This window comes from Varroa jacobsoni, unplaced genomic scaffold, assembly GCF_002532875.2.
Source record: "Varroa jacobsoni isolate VJ856 unplaced genomic scaffold, vjacob_1.0 scaffold_958, whole genome shotgun sequence".
Classification (NCBI taxonomy): Eukaryota; Metazoa; Arthropoda; class Arachnida; order Mesostigmata; family Varroidae; genus Varroa; species Varroa jacobsoni.
The window spans coordinates 77,175-101,796 of NW_019213860.1; the positions used below are offsets into that span (position 1 = coordinate 77,175).

Consider the following 24,622-nt stretch of genomic DNA (forward strand, 5'->3'; position numbering starts at 1 on the left):
GCAGTGATCTAAATGCATGCATTATATGATAAAACATACAGAAGAAAACTTTTAATAATACTTTCTAGCTAAATAGTAGTTTAAATGAAAACAGTGTCGTGAAAACGCTAACATAAGATGAAATCAAATTTGAGATTTCAAGGTGATGTACCTGTGCTGAGTGTGCGAGAGCATAAACTGTGCCAGCGACAGCCGACATTAGAATATGTCGCTCGTTTTGTACACATGTACATGTACAGAGTGCGCCTACTGAACTGAGATTCTGCTCGAGAGGTCACCTACGCTTCCATGAATGCATCCATCCCACACCGATGCTACTAAAAAGCTTGTTGCAAGGGCGATGTAAGCACACTTCTAAGCCACGATAATAAACATTGGCTTTAACGTTGGAATTCGAGTAAAAGTCAACTACTAATACTAATAATAATGGCTGGTTCTATTATCATTATTTTCCACGTGCAAGAAACCTGCCTTAAGGTTACGAACCTTTTTTTTCTAAAAATCTAAAGGGGCAAAACAAGGTTTGTAAACACGTTTTGGAGCTTAAGCGAAAGCCATTTCTTGGATAATACCGAAGTTTTAATCTGGAAATTAGTGGCTCCTTTGGAGAGAAGAGAGAGCAATATCTACTGGAACGAACCTCCAACGACTACCTATTTTTACTTGATGGATCTCTTTGGTAACATATTATATGCTAAATTTTCACTTACGTATCATAAAATGGAAAATAAAGCTTAGAATGGTGTTTGTTTATTCATGATTAACCAGAAATGATTTCATGAAACGCAGACCCAGATAAAGGTTGCACAGCCAAGGTCGCTGTACTATCGAACATATAAAACTATGCCTACGTATTATAAAATAGGGTCCCCAGTCGATGTTTTCGTCTGCGCCTTCAGCTGATTTTTCAAAGAAAACTTACAGATCTGCGACGGCACTGGCTTGGCAGTCACACGCCGCGGCGTTTCTATTTAAAGCAAATCTTTTTCTGCTGAGACCACCCGTTGAGCTTTGCGTGCAAGCACCTTAGCATTCCTGCAATCGATCGGCCCTCACTACCAGTTTTCTGCGAATTTCCTGTTCCTTAAATGGCGGCACACGTTCCGAGTACACGTGTTCGGCTCACAAAACCCCCTTCGGCGACCCTTTTCTTCACCAGGGCTGATGTAAAAGCGCTTTTATATCCGCTGTGCAGTTTACTAAATGCTTGCATGTCCATCCGTTTTTCCGGAAAGACAAAGCATGATTGCGGGTGTTTTATAGGCTGGCGCAATTTGCAACAGGAGCGCTAAGTCACAGCAGGAGTTGGTTGACGAGTACCCACGGTCAGACGAGGGTCTGCTTGCTGCATTCTCCCAACAACTGCCACTTCAAGACCTCCCGACTTCATACTGGGCACCTCTCGAAGCTTTGCATCCGCAAGGGTGCTTTGTTTCCGTTAGCGGATCCGGTCTGGCTACCGTTAATCCTTAACTTGAAGGCGACGCTGTACACTACAGCAGGCACAAAAGCTTGACCTACTACGCAAACTGGCTGACTGAGGATTAACAGCGCCTTGAACTCAAACGGACTTTAGCAGAAATCGCTTTTCTTGGGTGAACGCGTATAAGTTTTCATCACTTCTGCGGACCTCTGCATATTATTCTCAGTGGAAAAAGTTTGAATTTGAACTTATCCTACGTCACCTGGTCGCCTAGAGCGATTCGAACTGGCACTAAGCCTAATCTGGCAAAACTCTACGTAATTGGAAGAAATAAATCAAATAATCTATTGTCTCCAAGGCCCTGTTATATTAGCCAGGCCCAATGGTCAAGAAACTGTAGTTTCAGTGACAACGCTCCACACTCTGTCAAACGTTCCATCACAGACCCTAACCTGGCAGGCTCGTTGGCCACCGTCAGTTTGATTAGTCTTTCGGCTAGTCATTTTCTCTGTTATGTCGCTGCCACCAATTTTCATTACCGTACACTAGTACCGTTATACGAGTACGAACTACGAATTAGCCGCTCTAATATATATAATACACTATATAATATTGATGCGCGTCAAATATTTCCTATCTCATTCGTCTGTTTCCCATTTATTAAGAGTGGAGCAGAATGTTCATAGTTGTCGTCGTCGATCAATATTGGTCTTATATTACACCCGAATCGTGAAGCGTCGCTTTATCGTTTTTTACAACCTAGTAATTTTAATTAATTGAATTTTACGTAAGGGCAAATTATTTATTCTAAGGAACGCGGAGGGAACGAAACCTAGCTTAACAGTGCGTTTATGGCTCCTTCCGGAGGGAGCTCTAGTAAAACGAGAAAAGGCATTGGCAAATACAAAAAAGCCTGATACAATAGCCCTGGACATAGTCCTAGTAGAATCTTAAAATGGGTCTCCGAAACACTTGGATTATGTGTTCAGTTTCTTATAGATAGATATAGGTATACACTGGAAGCTTTTCCATGTTTGCACTAAGGGTATATTCTTATTGTGCACTGATTTTGTTTGTATTGTGTGAAAACGTTACTTAAAGCAATTCCTTGAAGCGTGAGACGAACATGTTCTGCGAACCAGCTTACTAATAGGCGAGCTTTTTTAATTGTGATTTTAGATATATAATAGTTTTCTATCATCCAGATGATGCTCTACTTCTATTTATCTCGATTTAAAACGGTCGAAACAAAAGTTGCCCCAATACCGTGGCCAGTGAAATTCAAGGAGCTAAACATGTAAATCTGTCATTATCGTTATTATAGTGTCGTAGATTGGAAAACGTCAGCCTATGTCCTTTAGAGCCTTTTGCTCAAACACGACAATAGGATGAGCAAGGAGGCAGGTGTAAATAAGTCATTAATTTCTACCTGAAAGCGCAATATGCATGCAATCTAATTAAGCGTATTAAAAGCTATCGAATAGTTTGCAAGTGACGAAAGATGTAAGGACCTGGTTTTAGAACGTGTGGCAGGTTACCTTGCCTGACTTGTACCATTTTCCTGGAAAGCTATTTTGTATTTTTAGAATAGAATTTATAGGGAAACCCGAAACAGAAGTAGACGTACTGAACAAAGACAGGAAATAGCGCCGATGGCAGTGATTTTTTAAACGGCTACCAAAGAGACGATACTTTCTGTAAGTAAACTTAAACTTGAGTTGTCACTGAATGCGTACCGCGAAGGAAGTAATTTCCTTGTTTGAAATAAAAAAAAAAAAATAAATCCAGTGGCCCAGTGTTCGATTCTTAAATATAAAAATGGTTGAGACGTTCAGAGTTAAAACAGATCGTGGACACGCTTCATTTCGTGTAATAAAATTCGAAATAATTTAGCTAATTAGTCTACTTACTACTAGACAAAGATGACCGATTTTAGATGAATACGCAATACGACAAAATCTCCGGCACCTCACCATTTCCAATTTAGAGAAGTGAAAAATAGCCTTCGTAGTGAACGCTTCCGTGTAGCGTCTTACGCACCTTTAGCGAACGTTTAGCGCTTCACTTTGGAACTTCGATTGTCCAAAGGACTACGTAGTATCACTTTAGAATTACTGTCAAGATTACCTCGTCCTTTTCCTTCAAGTAGAAGCTTAATTGAGGCAGTGGCCCAAAAAATCGATACTGAATCGCCTCTTCTTAGGCCCTTCTGGTATATAAGTAATACCTTCATCAATGAAGAGTAGCTAAAATAGAATATTTTATAATACGTTTACTCGTTATACGACTGAAGGTAGGATGGAAGATGAAAGACTTTCGGTGTGCGTTAGTTTTAATTGTCAGCGTCGCGTTTGGCAAGTAAAACTAATACATCCCTGTAACAGAGGCTAGGCAAAACAGCTGTTTCAAATCCATGAGCTACACAGGTAAGGAATGAAAGCTCGTAGCAGTTTTCCTACTGTGACTATGAATGACTTCTGAAAAGTCACTCAAGGTGGAACTGCTTCGGAATTGCCACTGAATACCTTCTTGTTATTCAAAATGCCACTTCTTGACTAAAAAATGTCCCTTTTTAGAAGTACCGTTGTTTAGCTTTAATTTCAAATAAATCTATATAAATTTTCATAAAAAAAAACATAACTTCGATAAATTCAATGTAAATTTTATTATTCCTCATAAGTGACTTAAATGTTTATTACAAATATTGTAATCTATTAAATACTTACTGCTTCTGGAAGAAAATTATAGAATTTTTAAGGAAGAAATGTTTATTATTTTTTTGTAATCCACGTATATATAATTAACGAAATTTACTCATCAGTTAAATACTATACGACTAACACTTTTCCTTTTTTTTTAAGCACCAAGTGTATCTTTGTTTGTTGCAGAAGCTCTTTGACATAAATAACATGTCTGATATTTACAAGCCACTTATTTTTTTAATACTGAAGTCGAGCGATCCGAGCAAAGTTTATTCGTTGGGAAATGGGAAGTAATCAGTAAAAACTCACAGATACGTCACAGAAAAATGGTCGCTAGAGCCAACACGTAAATTTTCTGTCATGCGTTAAACCGTAACGGACTCCTGATTTTAGACGATGCTACGTCTCAGATGAGATATATGTTAGCCTCAAATATTTCGGCAACTGAAATAGAAAATATTAAGTGGATATTCTATGTTAAGAAAATGATCAATAAGTCTATATAAATGTAGAAAAAATTATCTATTAAGATGGCCATTATTTTGGGCATTTTTTTTTCATTGAAAATCACCTACTATCATTTTAGATACATCTAAATAAATTTTGCTATATTATGGCTCATAGTTGATGTTTTCGAGCAGTGACATTTATATGGGTATTTTTCCCTCAATATTTTTCTGGTGAGTTTGCGATGAAGATCTAATTTTATACACTTTTAGAGGGACAAATCTACCAGCTCGTATTTCTGCATTACGGCAATACCTTTGATTGCTATAGCAGAAATCAGCTTTGTGCAAAATTAACGCTATTAAAATATACTGAGTGAAATTTTTTGCACAAATAATAGGTAAAATAATAATAACCATTATAGCTTGTATAATGCTATTTTCTAAGGCTCCAGATAAGTAATTCATTTTCAAATACACAAAAAGGGGTTATCCTAGAACTCAGTTTTTTAGACCCATTTCTCGTCTTATGGAAGCCTGCACTACATGTATATTTCAATAGAGCAAATAGACAATTACTGTTTTTTGTCCGCTGAATTGGTTTCTTGGTAGTTATTTAACATATTCTAAGGTTTTGTTAAATCCTAGGGGGGTTGTAGGTTTGTAAACTGAAACTTGTACGGAACATTACATTAGTCCATGTTAAGTCTCTTAACATGGACTGTAACATGGGTCGGTTCTGTCCCTTTTCTGTTACGAACGATTCCAGCATCGACTTAATCCTTGCTCTCCTTGCCTCGTCAATATTAAAAGAGAAACGTGGTCGCCTGAAAGAAGAAATCTAAATAGATGTTCATGGCAAGCCTTATTTAGTTACAGAAAGTTTGAAGGTCTGGTTTGATATTGGATAAGCTGGTAGAGCACATAGACATTGAAAAATATAAGCTTGCGCCCTTCTTTTGAACTTCACTTTGTATAATAGTACATGGGGCTATACGTGGTATAGTTAATAGCATGAGGCGGTTGATTGTCCAGGTGATCTCTTGTTTGTTTTAGGTGGAGCGTGCTTTTAATAATAAATAGCATTTTTTTTTACCGCGGAACCGCTCGTTATTGTGGAAGACAGGAACTATATGCAATGCATTTTTCTACTAGCTGCTGAAAGGTCTTAACTTTGATGCCTCACTGTAGGGAACGATGTTTATGGCATGGCCAACCGTTTCATTGAGGTTGTTTGCAATATATTCGTTATACAGGCATATTATATAAACGTCAAGAATACTGATGAAAACAAATATAGCCAGGATCTATAGCTTGAAGGGGGGGGCATCACGCCACCTATCAAACCATTATCCCCTTAAATAAGTAAATAAATACTTAAATAAGTAGCAGTCGAGTTTAGCAAAGGTTGCTTTCTTATAAGAGAAAGTAGATAGATCTGGCATATAAACTTATGTCTGAAGCACGTGGGTTCACGTCGATGCAACAAGTCTGCAAACATCATAGAAATGTTCCGTGGTTGTGTATTAAATTCCCTCAATGATTATACCATTGGATTAAGAAGTAACGGTAGCCTGGCGTAAAGTATCTTGCTGTCACGTGCTGTCAACAATGATTCGGATATGTAAATTGTTCTATAATTTATACTTTTGTCGTAGTACAGATTTATTATATTCTACAATTAAGTAAAACTCAATCGTATTTTTACTCAATCTAACAATTATAACAGACGGATGTCAATCTGTCGGCTTGTAATGGTCATGCCACTTACTTCCGCCGCAGACAGATTAAGATAAGATTTTGTAGTTTACATTGACTCCAGCTAATGGATCAATGATTACACGGTGAAGCGTTTAGGTACGTCTCGTTTAAGAGAAGTTTAAATTCTCGTTATTTAGTAACAGGCGCAGCTCTGGTATCCCAAAAGTATCATTAAATGTATATAGAAGTTCATTCTAGCCCGTGATCATTACTACTACACTTTGATAAAACTAACGGCGATCTTGGATATGTAAAGTTAGGCACTTTAAAAAAAAACTGGGAAAAACTTAGCCTTGTAGGTTTCTAGTTGACACAACCTTGGAATTAAGGCCACGCAATACACATTGACGTGTATGCTAAATCGAGAACTTTTGTTGCTTCAAGAAAGAGTGATGGCTCTTACTTGAAACAGGGACTCTGGTTTTGGGTTTCAGCGCACATCCACGGCTGAACCCACCGTACCTATCTTCGACGATTACAAGAGTGTCGAAAATTATAGAATAAACAAAAATCCTATTCAAAGGGTGCGTTGAGTTATAACATACCTGCGAGACGTCGTGTTCCATCATGGCAATCTCAAACAAAAAGGGCTTTTAGATGCGGCTATCGCATTTATGAGATGGTTATTTTTTAGGTACAGGGCTTCGTCTCAGTATTAAAATTCCCGCTAACGGCCTCTTGACTATGCCGCGTACACTCGAGGCAGCAAAATCGAATAATACAAATTTAATGAAATGTCTCAACTAGGCGCATCTTCGGCAACAAAGGCATGCGTGCATGTCGATGTCAAATAATGGTTTCGAATCGTGTAAGATGGTAAAACAATCGTAACTAGAGCCATATAGATCTGAAGTTACGTGTCAAGTTTATTTGAAACATGTGGTTATGGACAAGTATGTACATTTACCTAAATGATGAAACATGTACTAGACAAAGATATAATTGAATGCATAGCAGGCACTTGTTTCGTTTCGGAGTTGTGTTTCTTAGCTAGCTAAAATCTAAAATGGTTTCTGTTAGCTATTCCCGCCTAAGTTGGGATCATGCGGTCCTTCTTGGTAGGTGTACGGGTCCCTCGAGGAACCAGTCAGACGCCATTGAGAACCTCTCTCAATGAAAGCACCACTGGTTGGTCTACGCGGAGAGAGGCCTATGTCCATCTTGACGAAAAATCGTATCCATGCAGGGAGAAGTATACATGAGTCTGTCCATGCGTTTGATGTAGACCCATACACTCCGATCCAGGCAAGCGTACACATATATACATGGCCCTGAATGGCCATCTACCCACGCAGGCATACGTTGCTATACTGTACGGCAAAGTGATGCCGAAGGAACCATCGGGCGGTCCCATGTGACCAGCTAAGGAAACATCGCTATTATTGTTACAGCAATACAACAAACACTGCATGTGATAGGCAGCACGCTGCAAGGTGAAAAGGAACAAGGAGAATAGAAAGGGACCGGTGGGCGCCTGTCGGCAGAATGAGTCGCTGCTACGCGCTGGGTTGCTGAGTGGTCGGCATTTGTTCGTCTCCAAACCTTTATAGCGGTCCAGCAAGTCGATATTACACCAGAGTTTCATCTTCCATCTCTATGTGCTATTGCGATGCGCCAGCATGGGCCTACCGACCGGTGATGTTAGAGAAGACCCCATTTGAATCGTCCCCAGAGTGTCGTTGCCTGGGACGACGCAGAGAAGCTAAATGAGCGCGTATGGAGCTGTTGAAACACGACTAAATAGTAAAATAAATTATAGTTATCGACGGCAATTACTTTATTATTTAGAAATCTGAATCTCTAGCTGGAACTATCCAGACCACTATCTGTAGTGCGAAAACTAAAATCTACCTTAAATTGTCCCAATTTGCGCTGTATTTAAACTTTAATAACCTACCCTCCTTGAGCGTACAGTCCTTCGGTCGCCTAAAAGTGTTACCAAATTATTATCGTCAGCTAGTTAAGATATTGATAAAATCCGTCTCACGTCTACACATTAAACGACGTAAACGCCGTGACATGCCCTGTGAAATTACCCCAAAGCTTCTGCTATACATCCCAAACGATTCGTGCTCGCCTTGCGAATATAAAATTAGACCGACGACGATATCCGGCCCAGCTTATTCGTGATTACTAGATTAAGATTTGTTTTTTCGTGATTTACGTTCCTGACTATTGATAACCTCAAATACTAACAAAGCCACTTATTGCATTATAATAATTTCATTACAATGTTACCACTGAAACGATTCTATATTTTTCTGAAGTACTGCCGCATGTGACTTCAGATAGAATGGCTTGAAGATCATAAACGATATTGGGAGCTGAACTACGGTTTTTCCTAGTCGATTTCGGCAGAATAGTACAGTTACTTATTGCTTAGGATCGAAACTTTCGCTTATCATCGTCTCTTGATAGCAGACCTTTAACTGCATGAGTAACAATGGATAACCCACAATTCTTCTCTATCTCTCTACATCCCAGGTTCAGCTCTTTGGACCATTCGACCGTTTCACTGCATTCAACACCGAATTATTTTTTGTGTCTGTAAAACTATTTACTAACAAAATTGCCGTTAGTATATTGAATACGTTTGCCACAATTTAAATAACTTTTAAGTGGTATAAGCATTACCTTTCGTGAATTATTACTATTAATAATGTTGGCTATACTTCCCAATATGTGTACCATTCTGCCTCGAATTTTGCCAACGACACAGTTTACGTAAATGAACATATTGGGGAAAATAGTGTTGCCCGCTCTACTACCATACATAACAAGAGCTTGACGATTATGGCAATCTAGACTTAAGTTTTCGTCGTCAGCTAATCTCAGGTAAAACAAAAACGGCCTAAATGAAAGACGAAATATCGTCGCTGACAATCTATTGGAAATAGAATTCAGCTGAATCCTATCTCGTTCAGATGCCTGCGTACGATCACATCTATAATTTCTTTGAGGATACGACGAGAGCGAGCGCGGTGGCTGTTGAAGCGTCTGTACCTCTGTCTGTCTACATTGGACATCGGACTCAATCTCCCGACGGCCTGCGATCTGCGTACGGCAACGGTACGCAGGACGGACCAACGAAGAGAGTTTCTCTCCTCGCCCTCCTCTCTCCTTGTTTGTAAGTGTCGCTAGCGGCGTTCTCCTGGATGGCTTATTTTGAGCAGCGCGTCTGTGCAAAAGTCCTAGCCAGTGTGATGGCGAGCTTGCTACTCGGGTGTTCGCCTTAATCCGACGAAATTCTCGCAGGACGCTGCCAATCTCGCGACACTGAACGCAGCCGTAAATCCCGAGATAGCGGAACGCTGAGCTAGTGCTTACAGCCCGTGAATAAACCGAATAAGTCCTCATTAAGATGCGCGTTGGCTCAGTACGTTTCTGTGCATGGAACAGCACGGCATAGCGGTCCAGCTTGCTGTAAGGCCCTCAAAGACTGGCCTGCCCCTTGTGGGTATACAAACGAGAAACGGAACCACTTCAAAAGAGTCGTAACACAGCTATTCTTCTACAAGCCCTCTAGCTACTGGGTCGACGATTGTAGCCGCGCCTAAAAGAATACCAACATATATATATATATATATATATATATATATAGCATTAAATGAATTGTTTGCTAATTGACACTTTAGATAAAGCAGTTTTTTGGTCGCTTTTTTTCGGTCAACGTGTTTTCTAGTCGATAAGGACGCATAGCAGTTTATACATTTTCATTACAGTCTCTCTCTTTATCTATTTACAAAGTTAACCACATAAGTTAGCGTGAAATAACGTAATGTTACGAGTGATGCCAAAAATATATTCGTAAGGCAAAATGTCAGGTAGCGGATGGTAAAAAAGATCCTACAGTAACTTTAGGCGGCCCGTTAATAAGTACGCGGGCAATATTTATAAACGACTGTGTTTTGCTTAATTGGCGCACAAATTTTTTGAGGCGCTTTGTTTCGATCCAAGTCGGCTTTGCCGGATTCCTGCGCGGAAATTCAATGCACGGAATCTTGGCGGTGGCAAATATCTTAATGTTTCGAAAACAAACTGATTTTAGAGTATCTGTTTTTGGTCATTTATAAATGAATATAGCTTTTTTCTACGTGGCAAAGAAGTAGACCGAAGAAGAGCGCGCTTCCTAAGAATCACCCGTAATACTGTCAGTATAAATATAGAACTATCAAGAATCGTATGGAAAGCAGAAAGTCTTCCGCATTTTTCTTACATCTAAGGTATTATATATACCGTATACATCTGACGTATCTGTACGTAACCGGCGATGTTGCAGTATGGCACTGTTGGCTAACTTTCATTTCTCATCGAAGATTAAAGTTGAAATGGCGCAGAAATAAGTGGAAGGCTTTCCCTTTCAAGGGGCACGAAATAACTTAAACAAAAGCTAATTCAAAAACCTCCATTGCTTAACTCTGAACGAGATATTAAGTCACGAACAATTCCAACGCAGGCGATTATATAAGATGAAACTCAAATTTGCAGGACTTAACACAAAAAAAACCTATATATAACGTTCCAGATCTGTATATGCTGCTCGTCACCCGATCAAACCTAAGCCTGACCTAAGGCTATGATATTAATCCCACTGGCAAGCTACAATTGGATAAAAATAAGAAAATAATCTATCCTTAGATGTTTGTTACATATAGAGTCATTCAGTAACGAAGGTATTAGGTGGTTGCATTATTTTTGTCAATTCACTTACGGACGGCCCGTTCTGCATGCCTTTGAGGGCAGTTGTTCCAATAGAACTCACTAAAATACTCTATCAACATGACGTTTAACTCAAAATGCCATCTAAATTCCTCTATTCGTTACATATTAACGAATCATATGCGTCGAGAATTATAAGCAACGATTCACGTGTTGGGACGGCGACATTTTTTCAAACGACTAATGTCTAGATATTTAACCTTCATATATTTTCTTGTGTCAGTGTGCAATAATCAAGGACAGCGTTTATCTAGAATTTCTCTTGCAAACAACTAGTCCATAGCTCTTAGGTATTTGCCCATTCGTTCTTAATGGCATATGCCCTGGAAGATAGAGCCCTATGACTTGAAAAGAACCATAGCTCTCGACATAAAATGCTTATACTTAAGCATGTGCACGGTATTAAGATTAGTTCCCAAAGATCGATAACTGCATCTGGTGAGAACACGTGACACTCGTGTCGGATCATATCTTCGGTTACCTCGAAAAATATAGGGATACGATCTGGTGCTTGAGTCCGAGCACCGAGAGGGCTTGATAGGGTACTGTCTTTGTCAACTGCCTGCCATCAAACAAATCTGTCAGTCCTTAAAATTATTGATTATAAGTAAGTTCTTTTCTATTGAGGCTGTTTATACCAACAAGGCCGAAAAAATCTTGGACAATACGAAAATGTGGAATTGTCCGAAATTCCTTGACGGTCTATTAACATTCAATGTATTTTCCTTTCCTAAAAATTAATCAACGAAAGCCATTCTTTACGACATTAAAATATCAAAACTCATATCATCAACAAATTTGTTGTCTCCCCTGAAATAGAGCTGGAATCATTACCTCCAAAAAAGTGTGAAGACTAAGTAAAATCCAATAAAAATATTTTGATAAGCCACTTTCTTTGCCACGAAAAAGCCTCATCGAGACAATAAGAGCTGTTTGTAACGTGGCGTAAAGGTATCTCCACTGAGCATACTGGACATTCGGCCGAGTATTACTGCATCCGCTCCACTTAGTTATATCATAATCGAGGAAAATGGTTAGTTTTGCACGAGCAACACCTCTCCCGTAACCTATTTTAATTTTTTATGTTTCTTCTTTTTTCTCTCTTCTTTCTAGAACGGGCCCGAGTCGAAGTAATAGCGGATATCAACATTTTTTGGCAACAGTGTGTATTGTGCTAATATTAATTCAATAGACTTAAGGCTAACTTGGCCATTTTTCAGCACCATTGTGTGGGAAAGCTCAGTCCATGGGAATACTGTGTTCCGCCCTTCAAATAGATAAGGCTTATTCACTCAACTCCCTTAAATGCTAAATAATGATGACAGATTTCATTTAATCATATTTTTGTGCAAAATGATAATCTGCGTATTAGCTCAAATATCTAGCGCCACCTTGCAGAGATAATGAAAGCCACTATCTATTTCTTAACAAATGGAGATTCATTTATGTGCTTTTGCTGATAGTAATCAAATGCTTTATGAGTACGTATCAACAATACAGTCTCACGACCATCGGGGTGGCATTTGCGAAATTTCACGCCTTTTAATTCCCCCCCCCCCCCCTTTCCCAAAGCAGAGGATGGCCAACTTCAAATACGGGAACGGGTGAACATAAGCAAAAAGTGACCCCACAAGGTTCAAGGTGTCTGTGGCCGCGATCCTGCCCCCTTCTAAATTTCATCACCCTCGTCTTAGACGCCCTGTGTGTCGGGTATTAGGACACAGCGTGGAGGGTACGACGTAGGCTGTACTTCAATTTTGGACCCAAAATCCATCTGAGCTCGTTAGATAGGACGACAAGTATGGCTCAAGGAAGGGCTGTACGGTAAGCTAAAGTTTCAATTAGATACTGCGTGTAGATTTTGAGATTCACGATGTTTTAGTGGACGAATTCCAGGTGGCTGCCTACATCTACACGTAGCGACGGATTTTCGTATTTGACCGTTCACGTAGTCGCAGTTTAGGCAAGGAGGTTCATTGCTATGGGTATGTGAGCTCGCCTACATGCGTCCTCCGAAAGCAAGTGATTCTTACCTTAGCTCTGATTAGCTTCGTTGAAAATATATCGACAACCGGACGTTCTTGGTACACCAGAAAAGTCGGTATAGAGTTGGGATAGACTAATCAGAAACTGCAGACTGCAAACGTCTTTTGAAGGGCCATGGTGTGATTTAAGTTTGGTTGACCGAAATGACAATGAAGTCGCCGACTGCCCATTTTCTAGGATTTAGTAAAAATAATCAATTAAGGTGCTATAAGGAATTAAGGTGGCTGTCCTTGGTATAAGTACTTCATTTTATTTAATATAACAGCAATACCAAATACTTGCAGAATGACGAACGCTTTAACGTTATTGTTTGGGGCCCTTTAGAATTATCGTATAATAGATCGGACTGTAAACTTTAAGGAGGACCAATTCCGAAAAGAATACAAGTTTGATAGTTACCTTAAGCCAATTCTTTAAAAGCTCTCCCCGTGATCACGCAGTTGTAGCGTGTTTGCCTGCTGAACTTAGAAACACATGACATTGTCTAAAGTCAGAATCAGGCGTCGATACATTTTGTTTTGTTCTGGAAGCCAGCCGTCTGAAACAAATAGTTAGCGTCAGTACCAGACGCAAATATTAACAATACTTACTTAGTACTTTAACATCTGTCATAACGCTCGCTATAGACAATTGTTTGAAGGAAACTATCCGAAAACTTGGGCGAGAATTTTGACTGTTTGCAATTTAATCTTCATTAGATAATGTTGAAAAGGCGTACTGACGTTCTAATGATACAAGCAATAGGAGTTACGCTAATTTTCACCTAGAAAAAGCAATGTGAGAAACTTATGCATCAGAATTGGCCCATTCTTTCATGCATTCTTTCATTTATCATTGAAAAACTTCAATCAGCTATCTGTGTTGTGGCTAAGTGTAACTTAACAAGAGCACCACTGACAAGATAATTTATCTTAAACAAAGCTTAGCTTATCCGAAATGTATATATCATAGATTATGCAGTAATATTTTCGTTCAAGAACTTCGTAGTGACTGCTGGACGTTCTCTTTAGTCTTCTCGAAGCGCTAGACGCATTATCACTGAACTGCTACAAATGCTTAAGCCTTAAGTACGGTAATGGCCCAATGTAGTTTAACGCAGAGCGTATATCAAAACTCTACTTTTAGCGTAAATCCTAATTAATTAGCTTAGCATGAATCAACGATGGTGAGGGTAACGTTAGAAGAAAAAAACCTACAAATCCTCTGTTTGCTCGTGCGCTAGCTTGGCCGTACCGCTTGGATCGGCGTTCACTCGGCCGGTTCAAACGACCGAAGCAGCTGATTGGAACCGACTGCAAATGATTTTATTTTGAGCAACTACATAAATATACTAAAGTGTCTTCGCAGTAACTACGAAGTAGGACACATGCGAGTGATCGTTGTGATTAATTATCGTTCGTTTATCCGTTAATAACCGCAAGTGTCTTCCTGGTACAAAGGCCTATTCAAGGTTCTCGTTTCTACATAATCTACAGACGCCGTACTACGTTGATGGCAGATTATTGTGAATATTCTTTTACTACTATAGTGCTCCTTGGAAAGGCACAAAAACGTGCCGAAATATAAATCAAGTAAGGCTAAACGAAATAATAAACATGGTAGAATCAGAGAGCAGTAAATGTAAGAAGTACGGCCAGTGTAGAGGAAGACCCCGATATGGATAATGGAAAGCACAAAGGTAGTGGCCGCAATGCTAAATTCCCACACACTGTTGATTTGTTTAATAGATAGGTAACGTCCTAGCGGTATATATGCTACCTTTATATGTTTTTTATGTGTTCGATCCCACACTACAACACGTCCCTGAGATTAACAGGCAAATACGTTAACCACTATGCTACTACGGACACTTTATGTTAGCCTGATCAAACCGTAATAACTAACGATGAATCTATCAGACGAAGCTAATTACTCTGATACGATTGGAAATCTATTCAGTGCAGCGAGTTAACGTTTACAGCGTCTCTTGGCAGATGCAAGATAAGTTCCGCTTTAGAATCTCAGACGTCGAACAGATATCTAATATGGCCTGAATTGTTGTCACCTCAAAAAGCTTGTCTAAAACGTTTATACTGCGTGGATCGATAATTATTTCGTTTTCTAAAATCGTAACGGGCAATATTATTTGTTCTACTACTGTAATGTGAGAAGAAAAGCATTTATATGTACTATACATTTTTACCAGTGTTAGATATCAATAATTCATTGACAACTGCAGCCATGCATGCACTAGTGCTTGCTGGTGCTGTATCCGAGACGGAAAGCGAGCTTTATTTATATAGGAGTACTTTAAGACCCTGAAGAGCTGACTATAAAGGAGCTACGTTGTCCCGTTGACTTTTTTCGGCCCGTTTCCTTCCCTAGCCTAATCCCAAGGAAGCGTCTTCAGACCGTACCAGAACATCACAGCCTGTGCCGGTGTCCCGAATTGTCACCTCTAGGAAGTCGAGTATGAAGTGACACTGCCGCTGCCGTCTCTATTGTAGCCATTGTCACGGGCAGGCAAAGCTATCTACCGAGTCACCATTAAGGGGAAATGGAGTAGTTGTAGTAGTAGTAGTAGTTATGGCGGTTGTAAGGACTGTGGCAGGCTGTTAAGCCCTGAGAGCCTCAGGAGCTGCTGGAACGAAAGGTAATGCGAATGCTGATTTAGTAAAACGAAGAAGGCACACCAGCATGGGAAAAACCTTAGGACAAAGGAACTACATACACCATAACTATGTTAATTTCTTGATGTCGATTTAAAGAAAGACATAGAAAGATAAGGAAATTGAAATACAAATTGCCTTCATGTATTCATCAAATCTAGTCCGTGCGTCATATGCTCACAAGCTACACGGAACGGTTATCCATAGTATCTATAGTAGTGTATATTCTTCTGTCGTGCAGAAATTGGCAACTAAGCAAAGTAGGGTAGTGCTTGTTTAGCGATTGTGTTCAGACACAACAGGCCTTTTATTTTATTTCAGTGAAACTCTTTTTTTTTTTTGTTTTATCAGAAATTGGTTGATTTTTAACGAAACGTAAGTTTCAAATATGTTGCCTCTTAAGGAGTCGTATTCTTATTTGATCGCACTTTTGTTTACGCTCCCAGTGAAACGTTTTATCTATCTATAAATCTTATCTATATAAAATGGAGGGGCATAAGGAGTACAACTTCGTTGTATGGCTTGTTTAATTTTAAGTCAAGCCAATATGTATATTTTTGCTGACGATTAGCTCAGTTTTTTAGCTTGTTTATAGTTTGTATGCAAACATACTTTGAGTGTACTGAGTAAGATTTATTAGTTTTTTTTCTAAATTCTATCAATCCTTCCATATATCGTATTATAATAATTTTTTAGTGATTTTCGGAATATTAATGCTCATTTGGACTTGCGGTTCGTGTCTTCGTAATTATTAGCATATTACCAGTATTTCGAATATAATTAAGACATTTTTACAGATAAAATACGTGCGTACCTTAGAATGGCATATAGCTTAGGTGTATGGCATAGGTGGCTTTGTCTGAGACCTCGGGCTGGGCATATGGGTAGGGGTTAGCTTAGGCGTTGAGGGCGGCTTAGTTTAGGCGTAGGTTTAGCTTACGCCGAGGGTTGGATGGATTAGGTAGGTGTAGCCTTAAAAAACGAAAACATCTGTTGCAGAAAAATCAAAATCCACACGATTATATTGTACTGCCATGTGTTTTACATTGTAGGTATTCAGTATTATGAGCGAAGTGGTGAACGTGGTAATAAGTTAAGCTGACATGTCAGAGAAAAGCTCTCTTCATATTGCTAATATTTTTCGCTAAGTACGCCACATCTAGAGACTGAAGATTTCTGCGTTTAACGATTTCAAATTCACTTAACACATATCTTAGAGAGAGATCGATATGCGTCATGTTATATACCATGGTGGGATTATGTGTTGTTATTATGTGTGTGTGTGTGTGCTCTCCAGCTAGGTTGTTTAACATCTACTGGTCATAAATTATACACGGAAAAATTTATTTTTAGCACAGCTACAAGTGCAACAAAAATATTCGTCTGCATGTACATGTGTCAGTAACTGTATATGCATGTGTTTTCTTCACCATTATAATTTTAAACTCCATTATTTTCGAAAATCTTTGCAAAACATTCTGAGATTGTTTCTTAAACATGTTTTACGCATCTCTAGATATTGGCCTAGTTGTGTACGCGCCTAACTGCAGTCGCCGTTCTTTAGAACGCACGAGCTCATATCAGATCACCATCTCTTCTTCCAGAGTACAACATAACCTTCTAGTCGTGCGCATTTTCTTCAGAGATGTTTTTACTTAGCTAATGATTCATAAGAAAAACGCCAAGAAAATTTTAGACATTTGTGACGTGCGTTTTGATTTTAGCTCCTTTTCCCTCGCGTATGCCACTTGATTCCACCCCTAAAATGGTCTCCTATCTTCAGCAGCCTCACAGTGATTATGGCCAGACTTAATTTCCCTGATACGCGCGCTCTGTATCATTTATGTATTTATTCATCATCATTTAATGTACTACAAGTTGAATCACACTATTTATGCCGCACGTACATAGGACTTATATATTAGCTCTATACGTAACGAACGCTAATCTCATACCAACATTAAAATGCTACATATCGAGACACTTTTTTTGTATCCAAGGTGTACTTCTTAGAAGACCATTCTGTGGGAGATTGTTGTTAGAACTTTTAGAATTGAAGAGCCATACAAAACCTGGCGTCCGGCGAGGGTTCTACATTCTACAGAAACATTCTAAGGTGTCGACCTAAAAAATTTCGCATTAAACATTTGAAAATCGAGGCCGTGTCTCGTGAAGCATCACTGCGAAAGTGGATGGGTGGCGGAAGCCGACCCATCTGAATGTGCACGGGTGTGAGCACTCGATTTCGGCGCGTATGACAATTTTATACTTGTCTACTTCAGATAAATTATTAGGGCAAAAGATCGAACAAATGGGTGCCACACGGTCCATGTGAGGATCAAAAATAGACTTTTTACGTTGAGCCATTCCTGCACCGAACTCAACTTGTAACTTGTCACTACAAGTAAAGTCAATCCTCTATGGATGCAACTGAACTGTTGGTACATTTGCAAATGTACAGCTGCGAATATGTCTAATGCGGGTGGTGTGCGCTACAGCTTCACGATTCCAATATAGTTGAAATGTACTATCAAAAATTGAAGTGGATTATAAAAAAACGACGTATTAAGCAGTCAATATCTGTGAACAAAGGTAAATTACTCCCACTGCACGGCAACTTACAAGTATTACCATGTTACGTTTCTTAAATTGGATATTCTAGTTCTTCATCTATGGCACCTCTGGTACGAAGAAAACCAAATTGTCTCATATAGATTTTAAAGAAAAAATGTTCTTTGAAATGATTTGTCAGTATACATTTGATAGTTTTTTTAATTTCCTTTATGGCTCCAAGAGTCTAACGGTGGCGTTATGGATGACATATTGTGAAAGAAAGTGTACATTTACTAAGCAAAAAGTACACGTACTTGGTCTATGTGCCATCATTCCTCTGCTTGTGTAATTCTTTTCCTTGACCCATTTGTGGTGAGGTAGGACAGACGATTCGTTGTAAACTTATTTTTGTTTGTTGTGGCATTTCTATTTGATTGAACTGATAGGTTCTACAGGGACGCTTCTTAACCTTAGAACGATTCAACTGCATTGCGGACTGCATCGTTGTTTCAATGTGGGACGTGTTGTCATGTCGAGTTAGCCTTAACTCCTTATTTCCCAATACTGAAATCCAATATTTCGTGTTGAAACCTTGCCCCGCGGCAACTTTTAGATGGGCTCATATTTCATAAATGTCCAAAGGAGGATGCCCGCGTGCCCACCAGTCACGTATTGCTGACATTAAAGCAAGAGCAGGGCAAGTCGTGTTCGTGAAAAGGCCATTGTCACAAATTCGACTAAAAATACATTTATCTTTAGCCTCAATTAGTTTCATCTAGACTTGAAATCGTTGCCGTACGTACACGAGAACGGCAAAACAGACATACCTATACATCAAATAACGTGCTAGCGTGGAACAATTGCAATTATGGTTTTACTGAATACGAAGGTCATGGCTATTAGGTACGAATTCGTTTGCTAGCGTTGTGGCTCTATTGGCATACACTGTTGCTCAAGTTCCATATGCAGAAAAAGTTTTACCTTATTGAAATTAGCATTTCTAACAAGAACTAATAAATACGAGAGAGTTATTTATATACACGAATTGTTGGGCGATCTTTGTGATGACCTAGCGAGCGTACTACGTTCGAATCAAGCACCTGCGGAAATTGAAGCACGATCTTCTACTATGAGTAACACACGAACGTTTCGCTGGAGTTCTAAGTATGGACGCAGAAAGGCGCACTCTTCTAGTGATTTTCAGGTAAAAATGTCGACCGCTATTAGTTCAACGAAATGGAACGCTATAACGTTCCTAGGTATTTTCTGTCAGGCGTTGTTTCATGTTGGAAGCTAATTTCATCAAGCGGTTCAAATCGCAGAACATTTTAACAATCAATGAACATCTATTTTTAGATTTTCGGCGACGTTATGATAGTACTGAAGATATGATGCCCTGCTTGTTATTTATTATAACATTTTCATATCTACCAGTTTCCCAAAATGGTATTTGACAACTGCAGATTAATAAAACTGAAAGTAGACGGTAAACGGAAACGGTAGAGAATATCCATAGATCCAATAGACGCAACAACTCACATGATGAACACTTTAAAATATGGCCTATTATTAGAATCACTGTTAGAATGATGAGATCAGATATATTATTTACAGCCTGACCCATAGTGCACTAGGACTATATGCCTGATGCACGTTAGAAAACCGTACGTTATTTTTCTACGATTTATCTGTACCAAGCAGTTATTATTGTGTTCTTGAAACAAAACGCAACGATGTGTAAACTACCCAGTCACGCCGGTAAAATGCACATTTTAATGGAACTTATCTTGGACGTATTTGTCGCATGGGTGTAATGTAGGCATTAAAATAGTATGCCTCATAAATATTGAAAGCCGAAGAGTTCTCGCATAATCAGTCGATGCCCTAGTGAACGATGTGTGCAATATCTTACTGAGAAAAGCCAAAGTTATCGTTCATTACTTATCGGGGCATCGCACAGATAGTACACCGGTTCCGAAATCTTACAAACGGAATTCTGTAAATTTCTGGCTTCAGATGCAAGCTTGTGTTCGAACGATAAGCTTCTTATAGGTGCACCTTGAGCATCTATCCTGAAACATCGACTTGTCGGCAAGTTGGCCCTTTCACCCAGCCCCTGACCCAGCTCAGATAAACCTTTTAAAAATTTAATCGTACTTTACCTCACTCTTTTTGTTCTCGACATCAGGTTTTCTAATCTCAGTTGGCTTAGTTACATTTATTAATAATTTGATGAAGCAATAATTGCTGCTAATAATTGCAGCAAATCTATATATAATACATTTTCAGCTGCAGTGTCCCCACCCCGTCATCCCGATACCACATTCTTGCTTTACAACAACCTCGTTGAAATATCTATGCCATGTTGGACTTGAGCATTACGTCTCGCGTACATGAGTTTCTAGGTAAAATTTTGTTCAGGCTTCGCCTGAGCCTTTCGGTGTCTCCATGCAACGTTATGAAAATAGAATAAAGATTTTTTTGAAAAATGAGCCGAGATTATGGCAGGCACTTTAAAAAAGAGAATGTACCAGGCTCCCCTTGAGCCATCCATTCTTAAGATGTTCATAACGTAACAACAGTTACTTTGATTGAAAAACTGCGCTGACTTCCAGGATTTCAAGTCTATAAGCAAACATTAGCAGAGTAAACATTTCCCCGGGTTAATTGAAATTATCCCGGGGTTTTTGAACGCTTTGTACCGCTCGCAGTTGTGCTTCAGACCTTCTATTTAGCCTAGGTTAGATTTTGCAGTGAAGGCTGGAGTGTGTCCCGCATATGCAATGATGAAATATGTACAATTATGAATAGCATGCGTATTTCATCTATATTTGTAAGTAAAACTAAGCGCTCAAATATTTTTTGTTTTTTGAGTTCAAGCGAATTTTGAATAGGTTCTAATTTTGGAACCGCAAACAAATTTGGCTGCCGGAAGGACAGCGTTTCTTCATTATATTAGTGGGGCTGTCTTCCAGATTCTCTTGGGCATCGTAGTCCATTAGATTGCTCGTGTCACTTAAGTTGCAGCGGTCCCGAAAGATAGGCACCTCAACTTCTTTAGGAAATATGCAATGTACATAAATCCAATACTATAGTCGATTACATGGTCCGAAAATGGTTTCTTAGCTTTCGAAGCGGTAACTTGAGCAACCAAGACAAGATATATATAACCCTGCAGGTTACGATTATAAGGACGCGCAGGACACACAGGAACATCCAAATAGACTGTTCCAAGACATGTAACAATCACAGATTATGTGAATGGAGGAGCGATCTGGGTGCTTTATGATCCGCAATATCATCAAGTGATAACATCCTCTAAGTTTGAACGGAGAAAGCTCCTTTCTTACAAAGATAGTTACGGATGAGAAAACAAGGATAATCTATAATAACTACACTTAGGGCAGATTATGGTCAAAGCGTGGCAGCTCCCTTTGGAAGATTAAAACAGGAGCTTATCCCAAGAAGATGCTGGCATTGCAGAAAGGTGTTCGTCTATGAGCTTTTGTCAAACAATTAAAGCGAAACTTTAGTTAAAATGTGTGTTATAAATAGCTCGACCATTTGTGTGTACGGAAAATAGCCGGCTGCTTTTGTAGGATCAAATCACATTTATCATGATTATGAACGTCCTACTTCACACATATTTTCAACGACCTGCTAAAGACTATCAGAGTTTAATTGGGATGTTTTGCCGTTAATCAGATTACAATGTCAACTCAGCTTTTTCTGATTATAATTTTTTTCAATGTTTGCAAAATGCCTTTAATAAGAAAAATTTAGATGTTCAGAAGGCGTAAAAAACCATGATGGTTACCTTGTCTCAAATCCGCTTATCGATGTAAGAACTAAAAGTCCGCGTTTGTCTGATTGTTGGGCCGAAAACGCTCGAACGAACTCTTGCAGTGGATGAATTGAGCTGATTTTTTTGGGTTGCTACAGATTCATTTTGGGAAGACCTGCGGCGAGGATGGAGCCGGTTGGCCAAATACCCGTTCGAGAGGAGAAGTTTTTTCCATAGTGTCATGTTATTTTGATTGATCGTGGATCGACAGCAAGGGCATTTCATTTACATTAGCGTTTACGTACACTGAAACGGCCCTTAAGATTGTTCGCGCCAGTATATCATCAGAATAAAAATCGAGTTGCGTTTACAAGTGCGCTCAATTTGTCTTGTACAAACAACAAACCGTTTTCAAACTGTATTTTAGAAAAAAAAAAAAAGAAAAAACCTATTAGGTTATAGCTTTTTAACGAATATCTGACCACTATCCGACGCCACTTCTATTATAAACGTAGTTAGCTTTTTACGTCTACACAGATTGTATGTATAATATGATGAATAGCAAAACAGTGGTGAAGCCGCCTAAAACCGTAACCGTACGATCGCTGCTCTGTCGGTACTATCGAGCTGACATAGTATCAGTTAACCTGTGTAACAACAAAATGAAAATACGCTTTGAGTTACTTTCGAGTGATTTTTTAAGCGAGTTTGTAATAAGCTGAAGTGGCTGAACAGTTGGTTAGGCGAGCAAAATGTCGAAAAAAAAAAAATGTAACTATTTTTGTAAAATAAATTAAAAACAATAAAGAAAGTCCGTAAGGGTTAGTGACGACTTAGAGACAGAATCAATAAGCCAACGGAAATCCAAGTGTCTAAATTCTTACTTGACTATATACTAACGAAAAGAATAAACCACTCCTTAAACTTTGGTGGCGTCCTACAAACGGAGTTAACACATCAATGAAAACATTTTCAAGTTATTTCAATGAAATGTTTTTATAAATTGATATATAATATAATATAATTTAATTGTACGTACAAAGAAGATTGGGTGACAGGTCAGCCCACTGTATCATTCGCAACGTCGTAGGTAAACTGCCAACCGACCTTACTCACCTGTGTCCCAAAAACTGAATTAACACCCCATATTTAAAAATCACGGTGGTGAAATATACTAAAGGTCAACATGTCACTTTTTTAATAACAAATTTAGAGTTGGTTCATATCCCTGGCAAGCGTATACGAACAAAATAGCTCCAAAATGTTTAGGTACGACTGGGCAGGCATAGGCGGGAAAACTACAGTTTATCCTTTTTACGTCAGGCTGGATTTAATATCAAACAATTATAGTTGTTAAATTAAACGGGCCCGGACCGAAACCCACAGACCCGTCCCGTAAGGGTATCGACTTCGAGAAAAATTGAATTGAAAAGCTGCTTGTAGGATGAACGAGGCTTCGTTCAAGTTGCCTAAGCAAAAATGGCTTGCATCCAAAATTAGGTGCAGTTCCGAAGCGAATTTATGGGATAATATCGTTAGAGAAAGTTTATTTTATTCCTAATAATATTCTGCCATTTTAGCTTCCGTACAATGCACTCAAGCGGACTCTATAGTATTTAAGACAAAGCTTATCTGTAAGGTGTGTAGCTTTATTACTGCTAGTACATGGTGTACGTAGAACTATAGTGTCTTATTTTTAACTTTTGTTGCATATTTTTCTTGTTAATTGCTGGTTACTAACTATATTAATATTACCTGTTTTTCCATATAGTTAAAACTTGTTTTCTATGTGACCTAATCCTGTGATGATTCTCCCACTGGTTTTCAAAATCCAGACAAGCAACGATTTTGTAAGGGACATACAGTTTAAGATTGGCTGCATTGAGCTTACGGGATACTATTTTCTCGGGATTATATAATTGATCAGTAAAGTATAATTACACCTTCCCTGTAGTATTCCCTGTGAAAAATTCCATATGCACTAAAGTTAGTATTAATTCAATGGCAAGAAGACTACTAAAAGAAGATCAGTTATTCGCAGTATTGACTTCCGATAGATTCACAAGTATACTCGAGAGCGAAAAATGGATATCTTTGAAGAATCGAAGTAGATAGAACAAAGCGTTACGGTGAAGATAATAATATACAATTGTCCGCACTTAAGCTTCGGGTTGTTTTTTTAGGGCAAAGGTTTGATAATAACTTGATAATAATTTGATAATAACAAAATCCGGACACCGGAGCCAGAACCTGAATGCTTCTTCAAACTCCGTTTGATTAAAGCAAAAATACCTTAATGTCTAAAAAGCGCACTAGAAATGGCGCAATACTAGCATAAAATTATTATATTACAATGTATTATTGATGTATTATATACCTTAAAACCATAGTAAGAAAATTTTTTTCGTTTTACATTTTTCAATTGGAATCGATAGAATACAATATTGAATTTCAATGTTTTCTTAATAAAGTACTTGCAAAATGTGTAGTCGTTATAAATCTGTTCTGTTGCCTAACACAGACGACGGAAAAGAGATCTT

General features: G+C 38.7%; 1 long non-coding RNA gene across 3 annotated transcripts in view; it reads left to right on the forward strand.

The window, feature by feature from the left end:
* The window catches only part of LOC111265336 (uncharacterized), a 34,649-nt gene that overhangs the window by 1,226 nt on the left and 8,801 nt on the right, over positions 1 to 24,622 (forward strand). The window contains exon 2 of one of the 3 annotated variants that reach the window (XR_002683393.2): positions 135 to 760. The exons of 1 other annotated variant lie outside the window; for it this stretch is intronic. This is a non-coding gene — a long non-coding RNA (uncharacterized LOC111265336). Of the gene's footprint in view, positions 1 to 134; positions 761 to 24,622 lie in introns of those variants that run through there. One more of the 3 variants, XR_015313017.1, reaches the window with a different exon arrangement.